Source organism: Grus americana, chromosome 11, assembly GCF_028858705.1.
Source record: "Grus americana isolate bGruAme1 chromosome 11, bGruAme1.mat, whole genome shotgun sequence".
In the NCBI taxonomy this organism is placed as follows: Eukaryota; Metazoa; Chordata; class Aves; order Gruiformes; family Gruidae; genus Grus; species Grus americana.
The window spans coordinates 14,696,845-14,715,023 of NC_072862.1; positions in this window are offsets into that span (position 1 = coordinate 14,696,845).

Sequence of the window (18,179 nt, forward strand, 5' to 3'; positions counted from 1 at the left end):
GGCGATAGGATTCCCGCGGAGCGGCGGATTTGCCAATGGGCTTCTCGCACACTGCGAGGTCCGCCGCAGCGAGGCGTTGTGGGGGATGGAGTCCCGCGCCCAGGAGATTTCGCGCAAGTCCGGTGCTGCCAACGGTCTCGCCGAGGGCGCACGGCAGTTACAGGGGGATTATCCCCGGCGCTCGAGCGGCGGCGGAGGGAGGCGGGGAAAGAGGTCGAGCGGGGAGGGAGAGAAGATGGGTGCGCTGCGGTGGGTGGGGAAGGGCAGGGGCCCAGCTGAGCCGCGTCCGAACCGGCGGCTGCCTCCGGAGCGGCCCCTTTTCCTGACAGAGTGGCTACTTGTCGCTCGTCTTCTCTTTCTTCTCTGGGTTTTTTTTTTCCCCCTCTGGTGTGGTTTTGACAAAGCAAGCAAGATAGCGAGGAGGGCCATGTGACTGAAGATAGGGGAAGAAATGGCTGTCGGCGGCAGGCGGGTGTCTGCTCGAGCCGGGCGAGCTTCACCCGCCCTCCAGGTGTCCTGGCGCCGTGTGGGGAGCGGCGGCCTCGGAATCTCGTCAGGAGCGGAGAGATGGAAAGCGGAAAGTAGCTGAGGAGGGACAGAGTCGGCCGGGACAGCGGGCTTGGCGGCAATGCGCCGGTGTCCGGGCTGGCGCGTCGGGAGTGCGGGGTGGGGTGTCTCCGGCAGCGGACCTCTCCGGGCGTGCTCTACCGGGGTGCTGGCGAGGGCCGTCTGCTCGGGGGGCGTTTTTCATCAATTTCTGCTGTCTGCAACGGGTCGTTCTACTCGGTAGACTCTTTGGGGCTTGATTCGCTTTGGGCTACTTCAGTGGTTTCTGCGTGACGGTCCTGTTGAACTTCGTGATCCAGCCCTTTGGTTGCCGACCCGCGCTCCGGGTGCTGGCGGGTGTCCGTGATCCTTTCGTGACGTTCTCGAGAAGCGTTTTAGGAGCTGAATATTAAGCACCGTCCAGTCTGTCGTTTCGTTGGTATAGCTTCTTGAATAACGGGACATGTAAACATGCAAATTAAATGAATCCAAGTTTTGCCTCATTTTTAGAAAAAACATCTTCGACTTATGTAAGGAGGATTTGGCTGTGTTGAGTATAGTCAGATTCAGTAAAATGCTTCAGAGCCCGTTTAGATCTTTTACTATTCAAGATGGCATTTAAGCTTACCCTTAAAGCCAAATGCTTACTGAAATCCTTCATTTTAAAGGGCGTTAAGACCTTAAGATTTGTCCTCAATAGCGTTGCTTCTAGATGTAGTTAATTTTCTGTGGCCAAAGGAACCATATATATGGGGTGGATCCTGTAGTGCTTACTCCAGCTGACAGTAATAAAAGTTTTGCCCTTTTGAGACTACAGAAAACAAATAAGCAATAATAGAAGCTGAGTTTTTAATGTGTACACAAAATCTGCTTTCTGCCTTACTAGCTGAACTGCTTTGTTTGTCTTTATATAAAATTAACATGTCAGTAATCAGACAAAATCATGTCTTTTTTTCAAATACTGTTTTGCAGCTGTTTATGTGGTATTTACTGATTGATACATCAGCTAACGAGTCTTTGAAACTTTAATTTAGGGGTGAGAACAAGGGAGGAAAAGAAAAGAAAACCTGAAGTTTTTCTCAGTAATGCACTACATATGAAGTCCCATGAAGCACAGCACATACAAGATACATTGTTGATAACTGCTGCATTTTGCCTGCGTTATGTCTCTGAATCTCTTACTCACTGAATCTCCCTGGGATGTCATCAAGAATAACCTCTGAACATTGTCTCACTAATATGTTGTAAGATCATCATTAAATCCAGGAATGAAAATTTGATAAAAGTGAGACGAAAAACTGAAAAAACACATACTTAACAAAGTCTATTGAACAATGCTTTCCCACAACAACACTGAAATCAGGTTCTTATACATCAGGAAGGGCATTGTCTGCTTAATTTGGATGAAAACATTTTGAACAGGCACCATGTGTCTCTGTACTGTCCAAAAATAGCAATTTTTGTAGTGTTCCATACAGCTACTTTATATTTTCTTTTATTACTAACCCAGTCCTAGAAATACTGCTTTAAGCTATACCCTTTTAACTAATGCAATTTTTTTTTTATTTAGTGGACATCTAGTGGTTTTGGTTTTTTTCCCCAGATACTTGAGTTAGTATTCATATGTCTAACTTTTCAGTGCACATCTTTCAATCTTTCTGGTTTTTTTGATGGGGTCTCTCTTGGTATTCATAATCCCTTCAATTAATTTAACAGTGTTTATATACCAAATAACTTATGTTCTGTTTACTGCCCTCAAAACACTCAAAGTAAGGTGTTAAAAAACCCCTTAACCTTACCCTACTTTTTTCACCATCCTGCTTCTCCCAAAACTTAATTCATTGAAATGCAGCATTACCATAGAGAGACTAAATCCCAGTTTCCTATATGCAATCACCTCTTTGCTGAAGGAGATACAGAAGACAAGCATTTTCTTCTTCCTAGTCAGCTTGCAGTATTCACAATCTCTCAAAACATCGCCTTCCAACTCAAGATATTCTCTGATTGAGTCTGTAATAAACAGCTCCTCACTTTCATGAATTTCATGTCCCTGATTTCATCCCAACTCTATCTATCTGGTCACTATGTGATAAGAGCTGCAAGAGAATGTTGGGTTTTTATATGCAGGGCATGACTAGCTATGCAATCTTCACTGGTAATTTCCTTCTCATTTACTCATCTCAATTTTTTCTGGACCGGTCATGGCTAAGCAAAAGAAAGGGAGAGTGGGCACTAAATCATTCTTAATGATTTTAAAATTTCTGTTTCATCCTCTGCTTCACAATAGGTGTCCAAAATTAATAGATTTCTATTATACTTGCAGAATTTTAAATAATATAGCCAGCCAGACCTCTCTTCTGATTTTTGTTTGAGACAGCAGGTGGCAATATAGTTTCAAGCATCTCTCCAAAGGTTTAACTTTTTCATACAGAAAATCATCTTATAAGGACTCTAAACCCAATGTTTTTTCTGAAACAACAAGTTTCACAGTCCATTTGGATTTATTTTTATTTTAATATTTTATAAATAAAACATCGTGTTTTGCTAGATAAGTGTGAAAACAGGTTCTTAAAAAAGCTGATAGTAGTTGATCAAATACTGCTATCTGTAAATAAAAGGGATTTTTAAATTATGTACCTGCCGATCTACTCTATAGCCTGCTCTTTTAACAAGATGATCCACAGAAATGGTAAGGTTGTTCTTCTGTTCATAGTGAACCTTTCCTGAGCTGTCCAGGATGATAGCAGTATTAAGATAAAATAGTCCTTTTAATGCAAATCACAGAGGTTTCAGGACTCGGAAAAAAACAGTACTATTCTGTTCTTTGACTACAAATTCTGTTCTTTGACTAAAACTATCTAGAAAACTTGTTCTACACATATGAAACTGGAGGTTGCAGAAGGGGATAGGGTTGAGGGTTACAACATGCAGGCTTAATAGATAATTAATCACAAGTCTGTTTCAAAAAGCCACCCTAGTATTAAAGAGCAATTCAGACTCTTAAAATCAGGGTGTTGGCTGTAGCATTATGGGGGAGTGGAATGCTTTCAAAGTAACAGGATAAACCTGTCCCCTATATTCTGTATGTAATTTTGTTCTATATTTAATGCTGTTTGTAAATGAATACTCATGAAATGTTATGGAGAATTCATACATGACAGTAGATTACAGGAAGGCTATAATACAATTGTACTGCTACATCACTATTCAGTTTTGATAGCTGCAGAAAATTGATCACTTTTTTGTTTAGGTTATACCAGTTCTACAGTAGATGTTTACAGAATCAAGAGTTAATCCTGTGCTAATCACTGTGGTTTGGTAAAACTGCATGTACTTATTTTTGGTATCATTAACAAAAAAATTGAGAATTGGGGAAGCTGGAACAAAGTCACCTTTTAGCCCTCTGAATTCATCCTTCATCCCTACTTCCCAATTATATTGTTGGTGTGCCGGTTTGCTCCTTGTTTTCAGAACTCTTGCTTCCATGCGTGGGAACATTTGCATAACTTTTAGTCATTGAGATTATTGCTACCCTTTCTGAGTTACAGGGAGAAATAAAAAATTTTGCATTGCTGTATTTGAAGGTCTGGTTAAGAGTCATTAAACTTTAGGGGTTTTTTAAAACCATTTTTAACCCAAATATTACACCTTATTTGCACAAAATAAATGTCCAAGGGTAGGAGAGGCTTGAGGATGAAAAAAGTAAGGTTTGGTTAGTCTAAATGAAGACATTTACTCATTCATTTACTTGTTCAAAAAGAAAAATACCATATATTTGATCCTGTTGTAGGGCAAAGGAATGTATCAAATGCCCTGTTAATTCACCAAAATTGTATCTTTAAGAGACTTTTATTTACATTCTGCCCTGGGATGCACATTTCATTGTCAAGTAAATGCTTTTATATGCACCATGAGACAAAAATTTGGCTTCCTCACTACGTAGAACTTGAGCACATACACTCTTCTGTAAGAAATAGGAAAAAAAAGTAAAACATGTTTAAGTGAGTTTTGTCAGAGAAGGAGGATTTAACTGGAATGTACCTTTGCTCTTAGTTTGACTAGTAGTCTTATTGTAAATTCAATACATACAGCATGTAAGTATCTCCTTTTCCTCTAAATTTAAATTATCCTGTTGAATTGAACAGGCTGTTGCCCTTTGGTAAGTCTTTTTATATCTGAAGCAGAAATGGTTTGGCTTGCATATAACATGTCAAATGAATTCTTTAACAGCTACACCATAGATGAAGTTGGCCAAAAAAATTTTGTGTACTACTTTATCAAATGCCTGAAAGACTTGCTGTTTTTGAAGGGTCATGTTTTGTTAAGTGCAAGATTTTTATATAATTCAATGCAAATAAGAAGATTGTAACTTGTGTAAAAGGAGTTCCGACACTGTAAAAAAATTATTGCTTCCATTAACACACACTTGGTTTTGTATTATCATGAAGGCCAGATAAATTCCTTTATTTTTCTTTTTTTTTCCCTCTCTCCTTTCAAACTACCTTGGAAATTTTCTCCTGAAATATCATGTGTCATTTCCACATTAGGAGGCAGAATTCTAAAAATATCCAGTGTCCCTTAACTGAACCACAGGTTCACAAGGAGACCATATGTAATGTATATATATTGTGAGAAGAACTGTATCAAAGTATTTATTTATCAAAGCTGGAAAGGAGAATTACTCTGTCCCACAGCAGGACAGTTACCTATCTCATACTGAGACTACATTGTACACTAATGCTGATAGTACAAATTTTAAGGCAGTCTAATTACTTGTAGCCTATAAATTGACATACTTTCTTAAATGAGCAAGGAAATATAGCTATCTAGTGTACATGCTATAATTTAAAATGGGGGTTTTTTTAAGAACCAATAAAGGAGTCTTTGAAGATAAATCCTGCCCTGGTACACATTTTTTTTTCACCTTTCAATATTTGTTACTATTTTAAATCATGGAAACCTTTCAACTTTAAGACAATTATTCTATTTTATTTGAGGAGTTTTAACATAGGTTGCATCAGATAGTAAAACTCCAGCCTTAACTTGTGGTTTTATCTTCCCTGTATCTTTTCACTAGATATGAAATTAATTGCCTCCACTGACATACATTTTTGAAATATGTGACTATGGAATCTACATATTATCATTAGGCATTTTTTTATTTTGGATTGGACACTTTAGCCATGCATTCCATACTCTATGTGGATAATACATCTATTCATGACATGTCCCATTGTATGGACTATATTCTAACTTGCCATTCTTATCTGCAGAATTTCATGTCAATATTAGAATCCAACGTAATGGGCATGATAGGAGTTGATGTAAAATATCTGAAGAAATCTGAAGATTATGTTTCCTATTATGGCTTGTCCAAAGATGTTATTTAAAGTGCTTATGCTTTTTGGAAGGAGAATAGAGGAGACAATACTTATTTCTATAGTGCAAGACTGTTGGAATGCTTGCAGGAAAAGAGTTACCAGGCTCTATTTAATTTCCAGATAAATTAATCACCAGCATTCCTAAGTCCTTGACTTATAATTCCAGAGGACTGAATAAAAATGCTTTCAGGCTACATGCATCTCTCCTAAGGATCATGAAACACTATACAAAGCACTTCAATCACTCGTTAATTAAACTTTCTAATAGCCCATATAAGCAAGGTAAGAGGATGAGATTTCAGGGGGAGGTAGGTGTTATGAAAGTCCCATCAGGTATCTGTCTTGATCTCCAGACACATAAATACCATTAATATCTGGTTTTAAGTGACTTAAGAGAACAAGTCCCATTGATTTTTTTCAATCACTTACATACTCATGAAACCCCCACTCTGAATTGTTATGCTTGTTTTCTAGGTGGATAAATGGATTGGCACAATGATTAAATTCAACATCGTTAGTGATAGCTCCTGGAAGCTAGAACAATGGGGGTTTGGCCTGAGATTGGGTTTGTAAATGCATTGACAATACAAATGCAGCTGAGAGGGTCCCCTAAGAATAACGTTTCCTTGGGACTTGCATGTGGAATGCAGGCAGATTTGTACTTGGCATTGTTGCTGCGCGGGGGAGTATTTTTTAAATAGTTGAATGCACTGCAAGTGTGGTTTAAGTCCATTAATCTCTGGATTTTAACTTAGTTTTGCGGGGAGGGGATTCCCAAACCTTTTCAGAATAACATAATGTTCATAGAAAGTGTATCCTACAGTGACAAACAGAAATCATCATCCTTCCTCTTAATACTTGTATGTAGTTTCTCTGGGATATCCAGCCATTGCAGATACAGTAAAGTAAATCAGGAATGTTCTTCAGGTGTATTTAATTTTTCTTAATGAAATTTAGTAGTTTGAACTATAGAGAAGCTGTGTGCACAGGTGAGTAAACAGCAAATCCCTGTGGAGTGCTCTACAGAGGAGCATTGAAACAAAGATCGCTGCTGAAGAACAGCCCTCAAAGCTTGAAGATGTCTTACAGGCCACCAGACAGGTTCAAATTCATACTTAGCTTCCAGGTCTTCAGAAGTTAAATGGGAAACCTAAACAGTTTTGGCCTTGCCTCCAGTACGTTTTAGGGAACATAAATGAAAGTTTTTACACTTGTTCTCTTGATTGCTTCATGGAAAAGTGAAACGATGAAAAGTAACATATCAACTTTATGCAATCAAATGCCAGCATGAGATGGTGTTAATCTTTAGCTAGCATACTTGATGATTAATGAAATGAACGTATGAACTGTATGCCAAATAAACTGACTGTTGAAATCAAACAAAATCTTTCTTTCAAGAAAATCAGTTACTTTTTGGCGCTCCAGTTGATACAAGACTGCATGTTCTGATTTAAAAATAGTATTCCTAACAGGAGCTTACGTGATAGCCATAAATTAGAGTTTATATCTTATATACACTAAGAAGTTTTTAAACACTAGAATATTTCTAAAATATATTCCTATGTAGCAGAGGAATGCAGTTTCTGAAACCTGCCTTTGTGACCAAGAAATGTGCAGAGCATACATACAATACTTTTGTTCTCAGTGTGGGGTATTACACATTTCCTCCCTTCATATTTATGGAGTTAAATGATAGCTATGCTTGAGATTGTGTTAATAGGCATTGTCTTTGTATAACTTGTTACCTTGCAATGATTATTATGTGGAAGATTGGTACTTTTATGTTCTGAAATTTAGGCACAGTTTAGGCCACCAAGAAGCACATAAAGAATGTAAAGAAAAAGAATGTGCTTACTGCATAAGCATTACTGAACAACATTAAAGCGGGAAGACAAACTTGGGAGTAAATCACCCAAATTTATGTAAATTGAAGCCTACAGTAGTCTTTTCCTTTTGTAACCTTCAACTCCCATCAGTTTGATTGGGTTGCAGCCAAATTCATGGGTGGCAAAAATGGCTGTTGCTCCAATGGAGTTGCACTGTATCAAAAAAACAGTGAATCTTACTTTCCTATTGAGATAAACTCTTTAATTAGCTTCTTGGGCTTTATACCATTTGCCATAAATATTTGTGAAGTATTTTCTATATCCAGGTATCTCATGCACACCTATGAATATTAACCTTTGCACGCACCATTGTTTGTAGGAGTTGTTCAGAGTTATACTTAACTGAATATTCCAGCAGCCTCTTTTGGAAGAAACATTATTTGAAGTGTCAAAAAGACAAGTGTACTTGCTGCATATTTGTTGTCTACACATGGCAGGTGGGACTTTGAAATTGCGCATAGCTATACAAGGTTCGTATCGCAGTCATTTCCTGTCCTGTTTCTTCACTTGGCAGTCTTAAATGAAAAAAAAAAATCTCAAATACATCACAAAACTTATTTCAAAGTTTATCTGACTAAAAAAAAAGATGTGTAGTGTTATACTTACCATAGAAGTGGTACAAAGTGTAGAAATAGAACAGAGTACATAGTAAGGCAAAAGGTTATCAAGCAAAGAATGGATTGTGATCTAAGTTAAGTACCTGAGTGGCTGCAGATTTTTACCAAGTTTTCTTTCTACATTCTTACTAGCAAAGAAACAAAACCTCATGGTACTATACTGTAATACACAGTGATTGTCAAAACACAAGAGAGTTGGGTCTAATTTCTTACAAATATATTCCCCATCAAATGCTGGGGAAGGATAAAGCTTGCATCAAAGTAACAGTATTTTCTGGTAAAAAGATTACAATTTTAATTACATAACATATGTAGCATCAAGTTTGGAATTTTTTTAAAAATGAAATTACTAATGATCAGCCTATTAAGTGAGGATGGACTAGTGTTTCTTCTGAAGGATGTATCGTCTTTTTTTCCTAAAAGTGTGTTTTGATATAGTTTATAATAAAACACTATAAAAGCAAAGATTACCACTTAACATTTCATTCTTGTCAGGAAAGCATCTCCTGCAAAATACTTACAAATGAGCCTCTTACTTCTCAAGCCTTGACTGAAATGCATTTTGCAGAAATCTGACAACAGTTCAGCAGAATTTGCAAGCTGCAGAGAATTCAAAATAGTCTTCGATGTCTAGGCAGAAATTCACTGTACAGCAGGGAGTTCAGGTAGGTTCTCTGCATTTTATCAGCCCATGTCGTGTTTAATTAAGATGTGGTAAGCATCTCAGGATTATCCTTTGACAGCTAAGAGGTTTTGCTCCAGGTTAATAAGCCTGATTTTTTCCCTTCCATTTTTCCCCTTCATAAAAATCCAATAGGGTGTCAAATCTTTTATTACTTTTCTCTAGGAGTCTTCTTTTGGATAGATATAACACATTGCACCGATGCATTCTTCAACTTTGTGCATAGTAACTGTCCCATGTGAACTGACTAGGTTCCACCAAATAGCAGAAGCATTTAATGTAATAATATCTCACAGTAGATGTAAAATAAATATCTGATGTGAGGACCACAGAAACTGTCCTCATAAGAAATCAGTCAGTATGGATTTGAATATACACTAATGAAAGCTAAATTGAATCAATCAAAACCTTAGCAAGAAATAGCAGAAAATAATAACCAAATAATTAAAACAGTAATGATGTTTATTTTACTTGCTATCAAAGATGAATGATCATCATAAAGCAAGGAAAAACTGTAGTAAATCAAACACTTATAAAATAAACCTATATTATACTTTAAAACCTCAAAATGTCATCTTAAAGAGGCTGAAAGAATGGAGAAAAGGGGGAGAAAGTTAAGTCCTCTTCATACCAAAAATGGATCAAGCCACTGATTTTTTCTGAGCAAGCACTTGAAAGGTATGCAGATACCTTTCTCCCCTTCTCTCTCCTTCTTCTATATACATAATACTTTTAAAGTGCAACTTATCTTTAGAAGAAAATGTCCATAAATTGTTAGAAAACTCTAGGATAAAACCAACTATGTCAATTAAATAGGGAATGTATATCAGAGCCTGGGCAAATCATCATGCAGAGGATATACTAGGAGAAAGCACTGAAGCAATCAAAGTTAAACCAGCGGCAGAAATATAAAAGAAAGTTATAGCTTTAGCAAATGAAAGTTAGTAATTATATTTCCATCACTTTGTATTATATTGTTTGTCTTTTTGGGATAAGATTTAACTTATTCAGAATCTGAACCATTTTGATTTCTAGAACTGAGGCAAAGGGACTATGCAGAAGAAACCCCAAGGGAAAGAAAAAGCCTATGTTCATGTTGTAATGGATCATATCTGAAAAGTGAAAAGTACGTTCTGAGTTTCTGGGGCTTCTTGTGTTGAATTTTTAAAACCAAATTTTCAGGGATTTTAGTGTAAACTTAATACTGAGTTGCATAGCTGCCTCAACTTGGGAAGTGAGGGGAGTTATGAAGGTGCTTATTTCTTTACAGGAAATAAATGCAGCTCTGTAGTATCAGAAAAATAATAGACATAGCAATAATAAATGAACATCCTGAATAGGAGCATTAGTTAGAAATTGTGTGGCACTGAGAAATCAGCTATAGGTTGATTTTTACCTTCAAATGAAATAATGGAAGTATAAACAGGAGAGGAATGATTGTCATTTATCTTGCTTTAAGATAAATATATTCATTTCTATAAATGGATATCTTATGTATCCATTTATTGTAAACTGGGAAGTGTTACTAAAGGAGACCATGCCATCTTTTATGACATGACATTATCACAGGATGACAGCATGTTAAAAATCCTTTTTTCTTCAAATCTGTGAATGTTTTGTATACTTCATCCAATTTTTTCTGATTGGGGGGACTACAGAAATGTTATATATGTTAAAATAGCCAGTGAGGGCATAGTAAATACAAATATTACACTTTATTGTAACATGACTTAGGAAAAATAGTTAATATACCATTGTGTTATTTAGGGAATATGTGATTGTTTTGTGTATTTAGAAGTCTTGTTAGGATGATCGATCTAGATTACAGCACTTTTGTGTGATAGGGGAAGAGCAGCACATCCATGGGCCAGAGGCAGATACGAACAAGCAAACATCTCTACAACCATTTTCAAGGTGCTTTTGTGTTTTTGCTACTGCGATTAGGAAAAATCTGAGTAGACTATCAGCAGACTATAAAGATATTTGTGCTGATGGATAAATAGTAGGATTTTCTACCAAATTCCCTCAACTGCCCTTTTCTTTCTACACTGTAAACAATGCCATTTTCATAGGCATTTCCATATTCACTTGTCCTTCCCTGTATCAGTATCTGGTTTCTTCCCAAAATTTCAGCACATTCTCTTTTCCTTCACCCTTGAGCTGTACATATGATTGGATTCATGCTTATGTTTGGGGGGAAGTGATACATTGTTGGAACTCCACTTTCTGCATTATCTAGAGTAAGAAGAGTATGAAGGAAAAACTTAGATGTCTCGTTAGCCCAATTTTCTGTTTGGTTCCATGGGTTTTCATTTGGTTGATCATTTATTTCTTTATGGTCGTTGATGAGAATATTTAACCCTAAATATAAGGGGGAAAAAAAAAAAGATATGCTTGTCTTTTTTCCTTGCCATTTTGATAGTCTCTTTAACTGTATGAAGAATTCTGTTGGGCAAGTAGAATTTTATGTACATTTTCCAAAGATATTGATTAAACATTACATGTTACACATGATGGTGAATCAGTCCCTCAATTAGTACAATGTCATAAATGCTCCCAAATGGAAAGTTTTGCCTTCCCTCCTTCAGAATTTCACAGTTGTAATTACGGTTGGCAATAGGGGAAATTTCACAGATTTCTGTAGATTTATAAACTCTGCCCTAACAGTTCCATTTCCATAAATTCCTAGGATTTCTTTCATATTTTGTGCAGTACTTTATAAATCTTTGACTGACTCAATGGTGCATAAAAAAAGTTAACCAAAGCACTGAATTCCTCCCCCCCCCCCCCCGCATTTAACAATAAAAAGGCTTTCAGAATTGGAAATGTTTTGCTTTTATCCTTATGTTGTTTTTAACCTGTCCAATCCATGGGTATAGCTGAAATGAAAATGCAGCGTAATGGATGGAGATTTAATAAAAAAGAAAAGGATGACCTAGGCTGATGTAATGCTTTCTCTCATCTTTTGTACAAGTCTTCCCTTTTGTCAAATTTTCTGAGCAAAGCTCTTATAATTATAGCTTGCTTCTTAAACCATGTTGGGCTTGAACTTGGATATATTTCAAAATAATTTTAATAAATCTCAACAAATGCTACCTGCTGAATATTGTCATTTTTCATATGTGCTTTAGAATTTCTGAAGATGTAAATTCATTTAAATGTAAACCTTATCAGTCCTGGAAGAGATTGTCCATTATATGTGACAATAATTGTTTTGCAGAAAATTGGGAAAACAGCCTGGATCTCTTTAATGGTTTATGATTCAATCCCACTTCATGAGTAAGCTTTGCCAACTGTTTTGTTTCTACCATGAAAGCTTTATATATATGGAGCTGTGTGTATACACAGACACATATTAAATATATATATATATGAGGTTGTTCTTGTAAGTATACATACACGAAAATCTCTATGAGTATATACTGTATTTCTTTTCTGTTCATTCTTAAAGCTTCGTACTGTTGAATTAGATAAGCTTGAACAGAACATATTGGGACACCAGTAATTCAGGATATTCCTTTTGAACAGGCAAAGGAGCTTTATTAAGAAAAGGAGATAAAAATGTTGTGCCATAGCTTTAAAAAATGTTGTTCAGTGCTTCAAAGAAAAATACACTTATCTAGCTACTACAAGATGAGACTGAACTTGTGATGACAAGCGTGACAACAAATCATCATGTTGCTTGCTGTAGCTCAGGTCAGTCTGGTCTTCCTTCTGCAGTGATTTTTCTATACTACTGCAATGCAAATGTACATCTGATAGTGTTCCTGTATTATATTCTGGAACAAATGAAATCTGCCAGCATTTATTCCAGTATCTACAAGAAATTGCTTCATACTTCTGCACATCTTTACAGGTTATAAAAAACTGTCAGTTTCTGAAAGGGTGTTCTGTAATGTTATGTCATACCTAGTGTTTTTAATTGAGTATGCTTTTACAACATGGTAATTCAGAAGCATACATTAGTGGATCACAGTAGTAAGTATGAGTCAAATTCTGTCACTTTTATGCACATTAAATGAAAAATAAATTGGTTTTAATGAGATTATTGCCAGACCAATGGAAGTGTCTAAGGAGTATCAGTAAAGTTGCAAAGGAAGAGGCTGCAACACTGACACAGTGATGACTACTTCTGTTTCTAACAGTGGTTAAAAATATTTTCCCTGAAATTTTGTATGATTAATCTTAGCCAAATGCGTATGTGTGTGTGTGCTTGTTGACTTGTATTTAGGGAGTTAAAATACAGAGCTAGATAGGTCGTGTGCTACTACTATGCTGTCAGAAATGCTCAAATAGAATGTCCAAAGATAGTCTGTGAAACAGCCCTATGGTGAAAAGCTAAACCACATTAATTGCTATGCCAGAATAATTGGGGTGCAACGTTTTCCCTCCCTACTTCACTTTTCCATTTGCAAAATAGGGTAGTATTATTAAACCATTTGGTAGGATTTTTCTTCAAATATGTTAGATTATGCTCTAAATGGCATCTCACTTTCATAGCGTGTACATTGCTCTCGTTTCCAGTAACAGACAAAAATGCAGTTTCATCTCATCTCTATGGCTACATGGTGTTACACAACAAGACTTTTGGAGAACTGTGAGAGGTGGGCTTTTTTTTTTTTTTGCTTTTTCATTTTATCAAGGTAAATAAATGCTTTTGTTCAGTCTTGGGGGGAAACAAAATACTGAAAATAATAGTATAAGAAAGGCTACATGGTTCTTTGTGTGTATAATATATAATATTTCATAAATGCTTTATCTAACTGGCAACTTGAAGTATTGAAGCTTTGCACAAAAGCTATTTGGAAAGGGATTACTTACCCAGCCTTGCTATACAAACATCACCCCTGATAGCTACTGCATAGAAGGGGTTAACACCTGTGGTCCGTATGTTGTTTATTCACTTCCATTTCTTCTTTCTAAAAAAAAAGGAGTTATTTATTTTATTGTGTTTTCTTCTTTCATGCTAAGGAAATTAACAACTTAGAGCACTTAAGATCTTATTGAATGACCTTTGTATGCTTGCAAAGTTTCAATAAGCCGAATAACATCACCATGGAATTAAACTAAACTTTTAAACCACTTGAGATCATGGAGATCATAAAATGCTTACACATTTGAATCTTGGTTTGGTGAATGAAAAGAAGATATCTGTGACACTTAGAACTGATTGTCACACGTGAAAAATAAAAACAAAAGGAGAAAAATAAGGACAGTGGGACAGTTGACTGCCTAAAGGGCAGAAGTTGCATCAGCAACTGATTTATGAGAGTTCTAAGCTCAGAAAATCTTATGGGTGTCTCAGAAATGGAGCTATTTTTTTCTTCTTAATAAGCATGATACGGATTGTGGCAATGAAGACTTTCTACTCCCTCCTTCCATCTGTGTTCTACATCCATCTGTCATACTTTATCCCTGTTTAGATTGAAAATGTTCTGGATTTGTGGCAGTGTTTGTATTTACAAACCAAACAACCAATAGGCTGATTGCAACAGAAGCTGTGAGACCTACTGATATAATCACTTGGCAATAGGACCCCTGCTACAAGAGGCCATTTTTGTTATTGGAGTTGCTAAATTCTGGCATCTAATGCTTATCACGTTACAGCTAAGAAAAAACATGGTTGCTCTCAACTGTCCTAAGGACACACCACTTCTGAATAATAACAGATCATCCAAGGGATGGCTGGAAACAACTGGCATCTGAGTGAACAGAATGATAATACTGTGTAAAATATAAGACTTGGACTAATCAATAAATAGAGGGGTTTTTCCTCAGATGACAAAGCCAAATGTCTAATTGTTACTGTATATGCAAGTTCTATAGTCTTTGCTGAGTCTTTAATTTGTTACAAACTGGATATGTACAGAAGGGAAAAAAAAGGAAAATGATTTATCACTCTCAGTTCAATTTTTTTATTCAGTACCATCTTGAATATTATCATAGAGGTCAGCTAAGAACAAGGGGTTTACTTCTCTGAGAGAGGCTCTTTTCCCCATATACTTAAGAATTTTTTACTAAAATTACACAAACATTTATTTTAGATTTAAAAATGCTAGTCCACAGTATACTGTTAATTTATCCAGCGAACTGCATGACAGCACTCTCTAGATAAGAATTGTTCCTTTTTCCTAGAGAGAGATGTATTTAATATAAACAATAATTTAGATATATACTTACTCGAATTATGACTCATGAACAGGTTGGAAATAAATAAATTAGGAAATTTAAAAATATCTCAGAAGTATACTTACTGTTTTTGTAAAAAGACTATGGTTATATCAGTAGAGCAGCAGAGGGCAACATGATTATTACATGAATCTGCACTGTGAAATGGCACCTTTTTTCTTTTTCTTTTTTTAAAGCTCTGGTTTCTAGTATCTGAACTTTCAACTGGAAAGACTGTAGCCTGATACTGTTAAGACATGAGAAGCTCTCTCATACAACTAAGCCAGTATTTTTCACTATGGTGAAAGAAAGAAGCTCCTTGGCTATGTTAAAAGATTCAATGGAGAGCTTATCCCTTCATTTACTGCTATTCTTTTCTGTGTGTCAGTACAAGTGTTTCATGCTGTCACATGTGGAGCTGGACTGAGAACTGATCTGACCAAAAATTTTGTGTAGGGGAAAACAGAGGGAGGAGAAACAGGGGAGTAATTTTCAGTGGATCACTTTCTTGATTTTCACTGTATAACCATACAAATAGTTATGCTGTCATAATGGGAAAAAAACTCTGGTGCAGCACCATACATGAATTGGTAGATCACTGAATAGATGGATAGCAAGGAATGCTAAACCTGGCATTGCTTCTGAAGTAATACATATCAGATTATGCACTCATTTCTGTCATTGTGGTAGAGATTTTTTTTTTTCCCCTGATAACTTTGATAAGATGAAGTTTGGAAATGTCCCATAAAGCAAGAGTTGAAATATAGACCAGGTAGAGCAAAGACCAGCTAATGCTCGTGCTGGGAGACCAAGAAGAGGCTGCATCGAAACTCGGATCTGCAGCATCACTGCACCTTATACGAAGAAGCAGTTCCTCCAAAGAATTAGCTACTTCCCTGCTGATGCTGTTGTCAGATGACAGAAGAATGTGGTACGAACATTTAAAAAAACCCCAGCCCTTAGCTGGAAAAGAGGCTATAGCTTCAGGAAAAAGCTAAATACTTATAATCTATTTATTTAGGAATAAATGAAATTGTTCCTGTTCACTGGTGTGATGAAGCTTATTATTTTCTTAAAAGAGCTCCACTTACAAAAAATATGCAATTTTTGCATAGTAAATGAAGTGTCAATGTGTTTTTCACTTCATTTGAACAGTCATAAACTGTCATACTATTTTCAGAGACAATCTTTATTTATTTATTTATTTTAAAATCTGTATTAATTTTACCATGACAAAATAAGCAATCTCCAGCCATGCTATTCATCTAATCTGAATGGCATGTGAAGTTAATTTGCAGTGGGCTGTATGTGAAGCACATTTATTCCCCCCTAGCACTCGGCATTCACCACAGCACTTCCACCACCATCACTTCCAACAAAAGTAACACCTTTTGATAAATTAATGGCTGAGATTCACTTAGTCTATTTTCTATAACAAAAATCTACAGCAGCATATAGAAATGGAAATGTTTCAGACAATTTAAATTTTTTTTATAGTTTCCCTTCAAATCACAGCATAAAAAGAATGTGTCTTATGAAAAGAGGGGACAAAATGTTGAGATACTCAGAATTTTAAATGAATGAAACTTCAGTTTATGTTTCTGTAATAACAAATAGCACTGCTACTGCTAGAATAGCTAGAAACAGTTAATCCAGTTTTTGAGCACAGGAAATGTGCAGCCTTGGGGATACTGGTCCACCTTGGGTTCTACTACAAGAAGTAAATAGCAATCTCAGGGATACTACTGTACCCTAAATTCCATTAAAACTGACTGCCAGAGGTGATCAGTGTAGGGATCATCTTGTACTTAAAGTCCTGACCGTTGCTGGAATTGGACTAATAAAGACTAGTCCATCAGTAACTCAGTAGCTTTCACTTGTTCTTCCGGTATCTATTTCATAACCACAACCATAATTCCATTGCGATATGTTTTTTTTTCCTTCTACAAATAAAAATTCTAATTATTGCAGTATTTTATTCTGGTCTTTCCCCCACCTCCCTCATTCATTTCTTCTTTAGTTTATTTTGTTCTACTTGCATGCATCTTAGTCATTTCTATGCCTCTGAAAGTGTTCTACTTTCCAAGCTGATCTGCAAAAAAGCATCTCATGCTAATTAATATGGATGGTTTCGGTGACCGCAGTTTAAATTTCAAATAGCAACGTACAGATCTTAACTATTTTCTGTTTTATATAAGAACTATGTGATTTTTGGAACACCTCAGTTTGAGCTTCAGTAGCATACAGAATTTGTCTTTTAATAACTTCGTGTAGGAGAACTACAGTACCCCGACCGTCTGCTTTATGCTGAACTCCCTGAAGCAGCCAAATTTGTTTTCCAGAACATGGCTGCTGCACATGCTGGGTGCTGATTGCAAGTATTATCTTAAGAGAATCACTTCTCAATATTTAAGAAAATTAGTCTTCTTTTAAAGGCATTCTTTTGTGCTTTTATACTCCTGCTGGCTTCATCACACCAGGAGGTAACTGACAAATAGCATCATTCAATTCCATGGCTGCCTTTGCTGCTGCACTGTGTTTATCAAATGAATTGGGAGGAAGAAGAGGACTATGAAAAATCAACAACCTGCAGCTTCTCAAGAAATAAAAAAGTCTAGAACAAAGAATGTAACTTCGCAACAAAAAGAAAACCTGTACTATAGCGCAACCAGAGTGGTTTGTCTGTGTAACAAGATGGGAGCAGTGTTTGAGAAGGACCTGAAACAAAGATTCATAGCTTTGGGACACTCCAACGTCCTGCTTTACAGAGAACTCACAAAAAAATGAACACAGGTAGGAGCCCTGAAAGAAGGAGTAAGCAGAATATCTGCGATTGGGCATTTTTCCTTACCTTTTGTATTAGTAGGCATATGATATGAAAGGTCAATAATGAGTGTGC